The 13,462-nt window shown below is 55.9% G+C and overlaps 1 protein-coding gene across 4 annotated transcripts in view; it reads right to left on the bottom strand.

Annotated features, from left to right (window-relative positions):
• VPS37C (VPS37C subunit of ESCRT-I) overlaps positions 1-9,514 on the bottom strand; it is a 24,258-nt gene extending 14,744 nt beyond the window's left edge. Inside the window, exon 1 of one of the 4 annotated variants that reach the window (XM_001367669.3) lies at positions 9,200-9,514. The gene's annotated coding sequence lies outside the window, so the exon portion shown is untranslated. Of the gene's footprint in view, positions 1-1,217; positions 4,837-6,219; positions 8,574-8,596; positions 9,124-9,199 lie in introns of those variants that run through there. The other 3 variants (XM_056801645.1, XM_056801643.1, XM_056801644.1) reach the window with 3 other exon arrangements.
• Positions 9,515-13,462: the final 3,948 nt, after the last annotated feature.

Below are 13,462 nucleotides of genomic sequence, written 5' to 3'. Positions count from 1 at the left end.
GGGGTGTGTGTGAGTGTGCATGGGTGTGGTGTGTGCGTGTGCACGGGTGTGGTGTGTGCGTGTGCACGGGTGTGGTGTGTGAGTGTGCATGGGTGTGAGAGTGTGAGAGTGTGCATGTGTGTGCGTGGGTGTGTGAGTGGTGGGGCTGGGGTGGGGGTGTGTAAAGGTAGTGAGGGAGAGCTGATGGGCAGGTGAGGAGGCACAAAGCCTGGAGGTGTGCCCAGAAGGCTCAGAACGAGGCCGTGAGGCTACAGAGATTGAGGGCTGCCTCCCCAGAGCTCCTGGATCGACGACCATCGGCGGCTCCTTCCAATCTCGGCCGAAATGCACCCTGCCTGCCTGAAGGGAGAAATGTGAGCTGGCGGCAGCGACAGAGACCAGGGCCAAAGGCACTTGGGCGGGTGTCGCTGCCGTCTCTCGCTGCTAGAGCAAGCGAGGCGGGGCGAGGAAGATGAGCCGGGGAGAGCCTGCCGGCCAGGATCTAGAGCTGTCGCGGAGTCACGGAGGAACCAGCTTCAGCCCCAGCCTGTCCTCAGCAGGGCCGGCTCTTCTTCCTGGCCGGCCAGCCCTCCAAGGCCCGAGATGGCGCCTCCTAAAGCAGGAGGGAAAGGAAAGGCCCCTTCTCTGACCGACGCACAGTTAAAGCAGGATGCCTCCAGCAGAGGCCAGGGTGGCCACAGACTGAGCCCCAGGGGGTGTGTTTGTCAAAGGAGGCCGAGCCTGACCCCCGCGGGTCCTGCATCAGAGGGAGGGGCGGGCTCTCTAGGGGGCTGCGACGGGCCATGACGGTTGGGAACGCTCGATGGTGCTCTCGAGGCCAGACGCTGGGGAAAAGGTGTCACGTGCGATCTGGAAAGAGAGGGGACAGCTGGACGGACGACGGACAGGTGAGTCCAGAAAAAACTGCAAAGAGCTCCACGACGTGACGCAGAGCTAAATAAGCAGAACCAGGAGGGCCTGAGACCCGGCAGCACGGCCCGGTGCAGCCATCACCCAGCAGGGTCTCGGCTCCTCTCAGCGATGCAGAGATCCAGGACAGACGGGAGGGGCTCGGGGCGAAGGGCGCCCTCTGTCCACCTCCGCACAGAGACCTGCTGGAGTCCGAACGCAGATGAAAGCCTGGAACTCCTCCCTGGGGTTTGGGGTTCCTCCGTGTTTTCTAGCCACAATGACCGCTACGGAGGGGTGCTGTGCAGGATCCAGATCAAATTGCTTACCAGCTCCGGGAGGGGGAGGGCAGGCAGGGAGCCAGGATCTGTCACTTCAGAAAACGTGTGTGGAAACGAGGCCATGTAATTAGTCACATCAAATCTCTTTTTCAGAAGGAGGGCCAATCGCCGAGCTCAGGGGAGCAGAGGGCCGGCCCAAGTGCACCCTGGGATCTCCGACTATTAAAGGATCCGGGGAAGGCCTTGGGCACCCCTGCACGGCTGGGACCACAGAGGGGTGGAAGCGTTTGAAGGCCCAGCACAGAGAGCGCTTCCTAACTGCTTTCTAAGAGGGTTGGAGGGAATGGAAGGAGGCAACTGGAGGAGCCCCTGTGATGCTGGCCCAACTCTGTGACCACCCGTGAGTGGGCCTGACTCTCTCCCTATGAATAACCCTTACACTGCTTTGGGATTCAGATGAGCCAAATGCTCATGGAAGGTGCTGCGGCAATGCCAGCGATGGTGGCTGAGCGCCCCCCAGCCCAGCCCCGTCCCAGGTTTGCCAGCTCCCTGCTCCAGGCCTCTCTAGCGGCTTTCCCTCCTTCCTCCAGGCTTCAGCTCCAAAGAGCCTCTTTTTCATCTGAAATCCCACGGGAGGAAGCACAAAAGTCTCCGACCTGGGATTGCATAAAGGGCTTCGGCTGCTCTGGTCTAGGCCTCCTCCAGCCTCGGTGAAGTCACAAAGAGCTAGTGTTGCCTTGGAAACCTTCCTAAAGCGCCTGCTTTCTGGGCAACCTTCTTTAAGGCCAATCCATGCAGATCTACCCCAGCCTTGCCCCCGACCAAAGGGGTGGGGTGGGGGGGTTTGAACCACTCGATTTCCCCACCAAACGGATCCCTCCACTCTAAGAAGTGGGCCTGAGCCCTCTCTGCCGGGCTGTCGCCTCGGCTTCTCCCCACAAAGAATCCCAACTCTCCGGCGTCCTTCAGCCCTGCTATGTTCTCAGTCACCCCAGCCTGGCCGCCACCTCCGACCTCCCCGCCCCCCCACACCCCAGCCTTTTCCCATGAAGGGCAGGAGACTGCCGGGCTTCCTGGCTTCTGAATCCCCAGCACGCCTCTAAGGAATGCTTTATCTGTCAATGGCCATAAAAGCCAGCCACATGGGCGGCTCCTCGGACCCCCGTACAGAGCGGGGCGGCAGCCCCCGAGCGGCGGGCTCCGGAGTTCGAGCCCAGGTTCAGCGTATTGGGGGGGTTTCCCCAGACTAGAAAACTCGGTCACTGGCGTGGGGGAGGGGGGCACCTCCAACAGCCCGAGAGCAAACCCGAGTGCTGCTGAAATCACGTTGGAGCACCCCGCCGGGGGCAGGTTCTTGTCATCGCCCAGTCGTGCCCGACTCCCCGTGAGCCCGCGGACCGCAGCTCACCAGAGGGCTTCCTTGCAAGGATGCTGCAGTGGCTGCTCTGGTAGGCAATCAGAAGTAAAGTGACGTACCCAAGATCCCACTGCGAAGACGTGTCTGAAGGCAGATTTGAACTCGGGTCTTCCTGACTCCAGGCCCGATGTTCTAGACCGCCAAACCTCAGCCATAAAAGCCCAGTGGGTGAATGGCAGCGGCCTGGCCGGCGAGACTTCCCAGGCCACGCAGCGGAGTCGGGTCAGCTGGTTCCTAAGGAAGCCCCGACTCACCAATCCAGCCGGCCAGCAGAGAGGGGGCGGGGCAACTCCAAACCTCCGTGCTGACTAGATCCAAGCCAAGGCTCTTCGGCTCCCGAGCTGGAAGCCTCTCGGGCCACTCTGGGCCTTCACCAACGCCCGGGCCCAGGCCGTTCTGCCTCCAAGTCTTGGGCCTTCCCCTCAGGGGAAGCTCCAGGCTCCTCTGCCTGCGAGGAGGGGCCTGTGGAGCGGAAAGCAGCCTCTCTGCGGCAGGGCAAGAGGCCCAGGCGTGGGGGAAGCGCAAAGATGCCGGGAGCCCCCTCCACGGGCTACGTCCACGTGCCAGGAGGTGGAACGGCGTCACTTCTGACTTAGAACCGTGGCCAGAAAAGCGGCTCCCGGACGGTCCAGGATCCCTCCCCCGGGCTCAGGGAGCGGGTCTTGCGCTTCAGCTTCCCCTGACGCCGGACTCTCAAGCCATCATCTCCAGCCCCGAGGGTGTGGCTGCCCGCAGGGAGGCGTGGCTGAGGCCGGAGCTGCCCCCCCAGCAGCCCCAGCCTCTGCCCTCTCCAGAAGCCGACACTGCGGCTCTCAGTGCGCCTTTCGGGCCTTCCCCAGCTCCCGTTTCTCCTCAGGGGCCTCCCTGCCAGCACGGAAGGACCCGGGGCAGGCGCTGGGGGTGCCCGGCTGTCCCTGGCCGCTCGGGGGCCGCTCGTGCTTGACCTGAGCCACACGTTCCTGGGCTATAAAGCGGGAATGAAAAAGGTGCCTGGCCGACGGACGAGGCTGCAGACTCCGAGGAGGCGCCCTGCAGGGCGCCGCTCCTGCCCCCCCCAGGGGTCCCCCTCATCATCTCCCGCCACGCGGGTCTCCCCAGTCTTTGCTCGCCTCCGCCCAGGCTGCTCCCCCCTCCGTTCTGCTGCTCCACAGGCAGCACCTCATGGCTTAAAGCACGGATCGGGGTTTGCTGGTCGTGTCTTTGGAATCGGCGGCAGAAGAGCAGCAGGAGGGTCTGGCTGCGGAGTTCAGTGACTCGGCCAGGGTCACACGGCGAGGAGAGCGGACCCCTCTCTTGGCTGGGCTAACTAGCAGCGGAGCATGTTGAGCCTGGAGGCAGCCCTCAGCGGCTCTAGTCTACACCAGCCGGAAGGACGCCCTCTTGCAGCTCCGCCCCGCTGTCTCTCCCAGGATCCTCGGCGGCGCCCCGACCGTTATCAGCCCTGCCGCAGCCCCATCTCGCACCCAGCAGGCCGGGAATCCCGTCCTTTGCCCCGAACCTTCTGCTCGGTCACTGGGAAGGGCGCCAGCCCAGGGGGCCAAATCCACCCCCCGTCCCTCCCGGCACACAACTGCCCCCTGCCGAGGGCAGGAGGACGAGCTCAAATTCCGGCTACCAGGCCCGTCCCCTGTCCGAGCCTCCGAAAACGGGCATGATAAGTGAGGACGGAGCAAGACGCTGCTAATAAAGCACTTCCTGCTGCTATCCCTCTGGCCCACCTCCACACATCGCACTGACAGAGTCCTGCTCCATGAACTGCAATGGCTCCCTATTATCTCCTCAGTCTGGCCTCCATACCCAGCTTGGCATGTCGGGCTTTCTACAAGCTGGCCCCTCCCCTCCCCACCGTCTGGGATCCACCTGCACCAACCTGCCCGCAGCTCCATCTCCCATCTCCATGCCTTTGCACCAGCTGTGCCCCGCCTGAAATGTTCCCTCTTCTCAGTCCCTGAGTCTGGTTCACCTCTGGCCAGTCACATGTTCTCTCTCCCACAGGACGGAGGCTCCCCGAGGGCAGGGCCCTTCTCTTGGCAATCTAACTAGGGCTGGCTGGCCATTCGGCTCGCTCACACTTGCTCCGCAGCCTCCAGATATTCTTATCATTTATCCTGTTTCAAGGATCCATGAATCCGCTAAGGCCACGCCTCGTGTGCCCACAATTCCTTCCTGACTTGTTGGGGCACCATTAAGGCTTGCTGGAGACAAAACAGAATCCATCCCTCACAGCCACCCAGGGCTTGGCTCCTCCACACCGGACAAAAGACAGCCCAACCCCCACTCAAAGCCCCACCCACCTGGGAAAACCTGTGAGGGCTGCCCCCCCCTGACTTGAGGAGCCCCAGGGCCATGCCAGCCCCCCCCGCAGACTGAGGAGTCCCAGGGCCATACCAGCCCCCCAGGCTGACTTGGGGAGCCCCAGGGCCATGCCAGCCCCCCCCCGCAGACTGAGGAGTCCCAGGGCCATACCAGCCCCCCAGGCTGACTTGGGGAGCCCCAGGGCCATGCCAGCCCCCCTGCTCACTAAGGGGCATCCACTGCTCACTAAAGTGATTGCCTCACAGCAGCCTGTAAAACAAGGTCATGTGACGTCCACTTTACAGACAGGGAAAGTAAGGCTTGGAGTAGCTCAGCAGAAAAGGCCTGACAGCTCCTCCGATTCCCCGCCAGGACCCCGGGCCAACTCCTGCCCTGGAAGGCTCCGGGGCCCCAAGGACGGTAACGGCGGGGCTTCCTCTCCAACAGGGGTGGCGGCTGAGGGCCGTTAGCAGGCCCCATTCTGGTTGGGTGGGAATCACAGGTAGGCAGAGGGTGTGGTGAGGTGAGGGGGGAGGGGCAGGGGCTCTCGGGAAGGTCCTCTGACCTTTGGCTGTAACAAATGAGCCCTTGGGTGGGCGGGACCCTGGGGCCTCCCTCCCTCCTTCTGTAAAATGGGGATGAAGGCAGGCTCTGCACTGGCCGGCCTCCCTGGGGAAGCGGTGAGGAAACACCTTGTCGGCTGTGCTGGCCCCGGTCCAGGGAGCTCCTCTTTTACCAGGTGGCAGCCAAGGCCTTCCTCCCTGGAAAGCAGGCCGGCACCTGCCTGTGTGCCGAGGCCCAGGGGAAGGCGCTGCCCCCTCTGCCCTTCCCCCACTTTCCTTGTGGACTTTGCTACCCCCCAGCCCCCCCTCCACTTCTGGCCCGCTGACGGCCGCCCTACAGTGGCCAGCATTGTCAGGCCCTGATGCGCTGCCTGTTTCCCAGTGGTACCGGCCTCGGCCCAGACACGGCAGGCAGGGCGTCTCCCACCCCCCGCAGCCAGGCCCCGAGAAGCCCAGGAAGGTGCCAGAGGTGAAGGCCCCTAGATGGGGTCACTTGGGGAGGAGGGGGGAGCCTAGGGAGAACCGAGAGAAATGAGGCGTCTGGCCCTCGGCCAAGGTCCAGAATCCCAAGCCTTTCCCTTCCCATTTACTCGCTAGGTGACCCTGGGTTAGTCACTGAATAGTTCTCGGCCTCAGTTTCCCTCCTCTCTCAGATGGGGGTCACAGCAGCACCTACCTCCTAGGGTTGCTGGGAGGCTGAAGAGGCCAATGTCTACCGATGAGCATTCCCTCCCTGGCAGTCATCCGCCCCAATGGCCCCGCTCAGAGTCCATACCTGTCCAGAGACGGCAGCTTTGGACAGCAGCCCAGGAAAAGGCAGCCCCCGGCGGGGTCGCCTTTGCCCCATCGCCGGCTCTGGTTGCCATGCGGCCTAGGAGAGGCGGCCAGGGTCTTGGCTTACTGTGGGACGGGAGCCCCAGTGGTGAAAGGACAGGCGCGGCCGAGAATGACGGGGGGCCAAAGGGGTGAGCAGAGAAGGGAGGAAAGCAGAGCTTGCGACTGGAGAGCAGCAGAGGGTCTGGTGCCGGTGACAGCGCCAGCGTCCCAAGAGGCTTTTGTGTCCCCAACGCTGACAGTGACGGGACTGTAGGATCGGGATCAATGCCAGACGTTCATCGAGTTGGCAGATCCAACTGAGCAGCCAGGGTGGCAGCCGGCCACCTCCCCAGATCATCGGCTCAAGCCTCCTCGCTTTACAGATAAGGAAACTGAAGCTCACAGAAGCACAAGGAACACAGGAAAGAAGCTGCCATGGCCACTCCCAGACGCAGAACGCTTCCAAGATTTACAAAGCGCTTTTCCTCAAAACAACCCCCCCGAGAAGGCATTACCCCACTTCACAGATGAGAACACTGAGGCCAGAAAGGAGAAATGAGCTTGCCCAAGGTCATGCTAGCTTCTAGGTGCCAGAGCTTAGACCCTGCCTCCAGGGCTCTCCGGGAGCTCCCCCGGCATTCTGTCATGTCTAACGCGTGATGGAACTGTGGAAGGCTGCCCAGACTCCTCAAATGTCCAGAGAGTGGGCTTTTCTCTCTCTATAATGGGAGTCCGTCTAGGATTTATGAGTTCTTTCGGAGCTCTGCTGTTCTAGGTTCTAAGGTCCCAGCCATCTAGTAAGTTCTTACTCCATTCCAGGTCCTGGCAGGATACAAAGAGAGGCCAGGCCAGTCCCTGCTCTCAAGGAACTTCCCGTCTGACCCTGGAGACCAAGAAAACAATTCTGGACAAAGAAGCAGACAGGACAGATTGGAAACGCATAGAAGCCCTGAGCCAAGGTCTACATCAGCCGTGGGGTCCCTTCTGCTTTGCCTCTCTTCTTAGAGTTGGGGGGGGGGGGCTGCAGAACACCCAGCAGATGAGCAGAGGCCAGCAGACAGACACAGGCACGCACGCACGCACACACGCACGCACGCACGCACGGCAGAAGGTGTTTGCTTATGCCCATTTCAGCCATCTGCAGCAGTTCTTGGGACACAGCCCCTGTGAACACAGGATCCCAGCGGCATCAGCAGAGACCAGGCTCTAGAATGAAAGGGGGCCAGGAAAGGCTTTCTGCAGAAGGTGGGATTGAAGCTGAGCCTGGAAGCCAGGAGGCACACTGGGGGTGAGGAGGGAGAGCAGAGCATTCCTGGCATGGGGGGAGCCAGACCTATGGGCTTCCCTGGCTTTCTTCAAGTCGGCTCCAGGAAGCCCATCCCAAGTCCCAAGGATGGGAGTGTCTTCACTATTCACCAGTGCAACACTGTATCCCATGTACACAGTGTGGCAATGTCTCGGGCACAGCACAGCTTTCCCTGGGAAATTACCGCTAAGCTACTCTACTGGGCATCTATTCAGCTTAGAGGGACGGCACTTTACAGATTCTCTCTCCAGTTAGGGAGCTCCCTGACAGCAGTCTGCTTCATTTAGCCTTTCTTGGTAACCCCGGCCGGCCTTAATACAGCAACTGGAATAATGTAAGCATTTAATGGATGCTTATTGAATGAGAGTTCATTTCTACAGGTTCTAATGTCTCTGATGGTCCATGTTCTAAGGCCCATGCCATCTCTGACACCCTCTGTTCTAAGGGCCCTCCCAGCTCTGACATCCTCTGTTCTAAGGGCCCTCCCAGCTCTGACATCCTCTGTTCTAAGGGCCCTCCCAGCCCTGACACCCTCTGTTATAAGGGCCCTCCCAGCTCTGACATCCTCTGTTCTAAGGGCCCTCCCAGCTCTGACATTCCATTTCCCTCTACCTGGAACACTATTCCACCAGGCCAGAGCTGGCCTTGTTCTCCCTAGAGTAAGCTCCTAGGGAGGGTGGGGGTGGTCTCTGGCCTGCAAGCTTCCCTCTGCTCCAGGCGGTGTTTCTAAGATTTCCCCATTCCCCCACCTTCTCATGGCTTTCCTCCCTTAGAAAGTAAGCTCCCAGAGGGCAGGGCCTCTCCTTAGTTACATGTTTCCCCAAAGCTTAGCACAGGGCCCAGGATCTAGTAATCACTGCTGGCTGCCAGCCTCAAGGCACTCTCCAAGAGCCCTCCCTGGTGCAAGAGTGTATCCTCTACAATCCCAGCGCAGCAGGGGATTTTCAACATTCTCAGGCGCAAGTGTAACCTCTACATTCTTGGGTGTGACACTGTCCTCACTATTCACCGGTGCAACACTGTATCCTACCTACACGGGTGTGACAAGGTCTCAGGCACAGCAATGTATCCCCTCTGTATGGGTGGGCCACTGTAGCCACTCTATTCTCAAGTGCAATAGTGTGTCTTCTAGAAGTCTACCCGTCCTTCCTAGATCAGATGTTCTGCATTCTGTGGCCTGGGTGTCTTTCGGCTCATGTTCTGGGTTCCCTCAGCTCTGTCTTGTTTTCTAGAACCTTGGTTCCATTCGATGCCCAGTATTCTAGGTCCCTCACACCCTTTTTTCCAGATATTTCCCAGCTCAGAGGTTCTAAGTCCCAATATTCTAACCGGCTTCCAGCTTATCCTATAACTCAGTGAGCAACTGTCAGGAGGAGAGGGGGCGTCACGTGGGTGGGGGGAGGAAAGGAGGGATCAAGGTCACGTGCTCCCCTCTTTCTTCTCCCCCCACCCCCAGGATCCAAGCAACAGTGCCGGCTTGAGTCACGCGCCCCCCTCCCGCCCAATCACGGCGCTTCGCCAAAATGAGGCTGGCATCAGAGGAGTTTTGCCCGAGTCTCAGCAAAGCCCCCTCCCCAGTCCCACCCCCTCACCGCGCACGTAAGCCTCGGGCCCACCCCTCGGAGCTACTCACCAGCGTGTCTCTCAGCCACCGCCACCCGGCAACCTCAAGTTAAACCACACTTCCGGGCAGGGGGAGAAGGAGAAGGCGACCGGGCCCCGCCCGCCGGATGTGACGTTGCGGGGACCCTGTGTCTCCCAGCTCTTCCACTTCGTCCGGTCCTTGGTTTTTATTCTCTTCAGTTAGTCTCTGCCTTCCCCTCGCGGGTACTGGTCCGGTCCAAGAGTTCGAAACTGGCCCCTCCTCCAGCCCGACTTGGTGACGCTGGCCCCGCCCCCTGTCCTTGCCTGAGAGAAAAGGCTCCGCCCCCCCCCAGGGCGAGGAGGACGCCTGCGCGAGCCAACCCCACCCTTATAGGCCACGCCCCACTGCAGCTAGGAGGGCGGAGACTGGGGTGAGGCGGGGCCGGGTGGGTACACCGGACTGGGCACAGCCTGGTGACCTTCCCCCACTGTGGCCTGCTTGCCCACGCCCACACCCGGCCTGTTGCACCTGCCAGGCTCTGCTGGGCTTCAGAAGGTCACTGTAGGCTGTATGCTCCGATTGTGTGCCCAGTGCCCTCCCCCACTTCAGTCAAGCAGCAAACATTTATGAACCCCTTTCTGTATGCCAGACTATCCTCTCAGCACTGGGGACACCAAGATCCACACGAACACAGGCCATATGATAGGTAAATGACCAGGTCTACGGATAGATAGATTCAGGGATGGAGAGTCATCTCAGAGGGCAGGAGCCGTGGAGGAGATGAGCCCAGTCTTGAAGGAAGCCATGGAAATGGGGAAGAATTCGAAGACATTTCTGGGGCAGACAGAAGAGGGATTAGGCACCTCCTGCTTGACCCCACAAGGCAGAAATAGTGGGTGGACATTTCCAATTAAAGTCAACATACATTAGGTGCCTATTACGTGCAGGGAGCCAAGGTAGGAGCCAGGGATACAAAAACATACAAGAAAGCAGCCCTTACCCTCAAAAAGCTTTCATTCTTCTAGGAACATACAACATGGAGACAGCCAGTCAATCTAAGAATCTAGGGGAAAGGCTAATTTCAGCTATCTATGAGGCAGGTCTGCACCAATCCATCTTTGGAGGTAGTGAGATCTCCATCCCTGGAGGACTCCAAGTATGAAGATGGCCCTTTGTCAGGACATTGTAGAGAAGATGCAGGAATGAACCAACTGGTCCTTCCTCTGAGTTCTCTCTCACCTCCAGATCCTTGGATGCAGATGATGTGATAGAAAAAAGCAGGATTTTGAGTTGAGGCACCGGAATTGACTCTTGACAGTTGTTATGGGACCAGGACTAATTTACTTCACTTTTCTGGGATTCTGTGACTTCACCTGTAAACCTCCCAGGTTCCTCACAAGGACTGAAAGGGATGGCATGTGTTGATCAAGGAGCTCAGTCAGAGCAGGCTAACAGCCTCAGGTTCACTAACAGCCTTCAGCTCTTCTTCTCTCCCTTCTGTGTGAGATCTTGGAGGAGGTGATCAGGAGGGACCAGGAGAGGTCAGAGGAAGTGGAAGTGTTCCCTGAACCCCACCAAAATTTAGTGGGAAATGTGGCATGGCCCAGGTGCCAGGGGAGGAGACAGTAAATGACCATGTGTAAACATACCTCTTTCTACTCAAGAAGGGTTTATGCTTTTTGCTTTCTTTAATTTTTTTAACTTTACTTTCTGTCTTAAAATCAATACTAACCCTAACTGGAAAATGATCAAAGAATATGAATGGACCGTTTTCAAAGAAAGAAATTAAAACTATCCATAGTCATATGAAAAAATGCTCCAAACCATTATTGATTAGAGAAATGCAAATGAAAACAATTAAGATACAACCTCTTGCCTACCAGATTAGTTAACATGACCAAAAAGGGAAATGATAAATTGCTGAGGGCCATCATTCCATGACGCCTTGACAGTCATGCGTGGTAGTCAGGGAGACCACAGAGTGGTCCTTGGCGATATGTGACTGCCCACTCTATTCCCCTTGCATGACTTCTTTCATCAATGCCCCTTACCTATGAATTGACATGATTATTATTCCCCCTAGTCTCAAAAGAAATAATACAAGAGCAAAACACCTGTACCCTAATTCTCCAAAACATCACCAAAAGATCAGATCCTTAAACCCAATCCCAAAAAGACTATCATGAGTTAACTTATTTAGGTGCATAATTCCCAGTGAAACCGCAGCTACAGGCCAAGCCCAAAACTTTCTCATGAAGTCAGCACACAAATCAATCGTAGAGGCCCATACAATAGGTACAGGTACAGTACAGGTACACTAAGCTTCAATATGCCTCAGTGACTCAATTATATAAATCAGTAACTCAAACTCCCTAGTAAGCCACCTGTGACAAAATCATTTATCTTGTGTGCAACCTTTATTCTGTCTATAATCACAATACAAGAATATAGAATGTTAATCAAGTGATTTGTCAAAAGTTGATGTATCACTTTTCCAATTATCTCTCTTTGATTTTGTGTATATGCGCGCCAAGAGAATGGGTATAAAAATAAAGATCAGACATCGGGAAAATGGAGCAGCTATCAGATGCAAAGCAGTCCCATGGCCAGAATGATTAAGCTGTCTTCCGTTTGTTATTTATTTTATGTTATTTGATTGTTCGCCACCAATCGGGAACCCTGGAGTTGCAAGTGGGGCTGGACCCTGACTGAGGCAATAAATATTGGAGGGAATATAGGAAAATGGGGACACTAATACATGGCTGGTGGAACTGAACTGATAGAACCATTCTGGAGAACAATATGGAACAAGGTTCAAAGGGTCACAAAACTCTGGATACCCTTTGACCTGGCAATACCACCAAAGAGATTGGAGAAAAGGGGAAGGGACCTACCTGAACCAAAATATTTATAGCTGCTCTTTTTGTAGTAGCAAAGAACTGGAAATGGAAGGGATGTCCATCAGTTGGGGAAAGGAGAAACAAGCTTTGGTATATGATTGCAATGGAATAGTATTGGGCCACAGGAATGATGAACAGGATGATTTCAGAAAAACTTAGAAAAGCTTACATGAACCAGTGCAAAATGAAGTGAGCAGAACCAGGCAAACAATGTATACAGTAACAGAAATATTGTGCCAGGATCAACTGTGAAGGACTAAGCCATTATCAGCAAAGCAAGTCTTTAAGATCACCCCAAATTGCTCAAGATGAAAAATGCCATCCACAACCAAAGAAGTGAAAGGGAGAAGATTTTACACAGATTTTAAATGGAATGCTGGAGAAGCAGAGGTGACAGAGAGGAGCAGTTGGAATGTTTGGGGTCAGGGACTTGGGGGAAGCAACGAACTCTGAAGTCAGTTCAGTTTTTAACCCTGGAGTGAAGCAACTCCCATTCCCTCCTCAGGATTGGAAACCCACCATTTCCTGAGGATTTCCTAATCACATTGGATGCCCCAAGTAACTGTGAACTGATACTGTCTCTCTGTTAATAGACCTGTGTGGACTGACTGGATATTCAGCTGCCTGGGAAGGTTTACCTTGAAGGGCAGACTGAGTCAGTTCTGAAACCTGAAACCTGAAACATCTCCCTCTGTGCCAGCTATGCCTAAAGACATTTGCTGTATCTTTAATATTAGATTAGGTTAGCCAGCATAGAACAAGAAGACAGAGAAGGTGTCCAAGCTGGTCCTGGCTCTTGGCGAAAGCTGAAGGAACTATCTTCAGTCTGTGCTTTTAGCTTAGGGCACTCCTGTTTGCCTCTTCCCTAATCTAGCCCTTGTTATCCTATCCCAAATAAACAGCTGTTGTTCACAATTAGCAGTCAGATCTTTAAAGGAAGAAGCAGCTTTGAGAGCCGAGCCAGTGGTCTCTCAGAGGGTGAGGGTCCTCTGCCTAAATGTGATGGTCCAGTCGAATAATGGAGTGAGAGACACTGTATGCTCAATCCCACGTGCATAGGCATCACACAGTGTTCTGCCATGGCACCGAGATTCATTTATTTTATAGGTTCAGTGAGTACATGCTTTTCTGGCACACAATTAATTTTCTACATATATGTTTCCATAGAACTTAACAACAGACACATAGCCTAAGGAGATAGTCAACAAAACATTGTTTCTATAGATGAATGACATAAACACAGTGATCTGGAGGTTAGTTCTCCCTAACCTAAGGAGAATCATTGTTACTTTTGGTCAGCTTTCACAATCAATCACAATTACTTAGGAGATGGATAACAAAACATTTTGTATCTAAGTACAGGGTTAGAAGGTAATTCAAGACAGACCAGATTTTGGGGTTTTCTTCAATT

Source organism: Monodelphis domestica, chromosome 6 (genome assembly GCF_027887165.1).
Source record: "Monodelphis domestica isolate mMonDom1 chromosome 6, mMonDom1.pri, whole genome shotgun sequence".
Classification (NCBI taxonomy): Eukaryota; Metazoa; Chordata; class Mammalia; order Didelphimorphia; family Didelphidae; genus Monodelphis; species Monodelphis domestica.
This window is presented reverse-complemented; position numbering and strand designations above follow the sequence as displayed.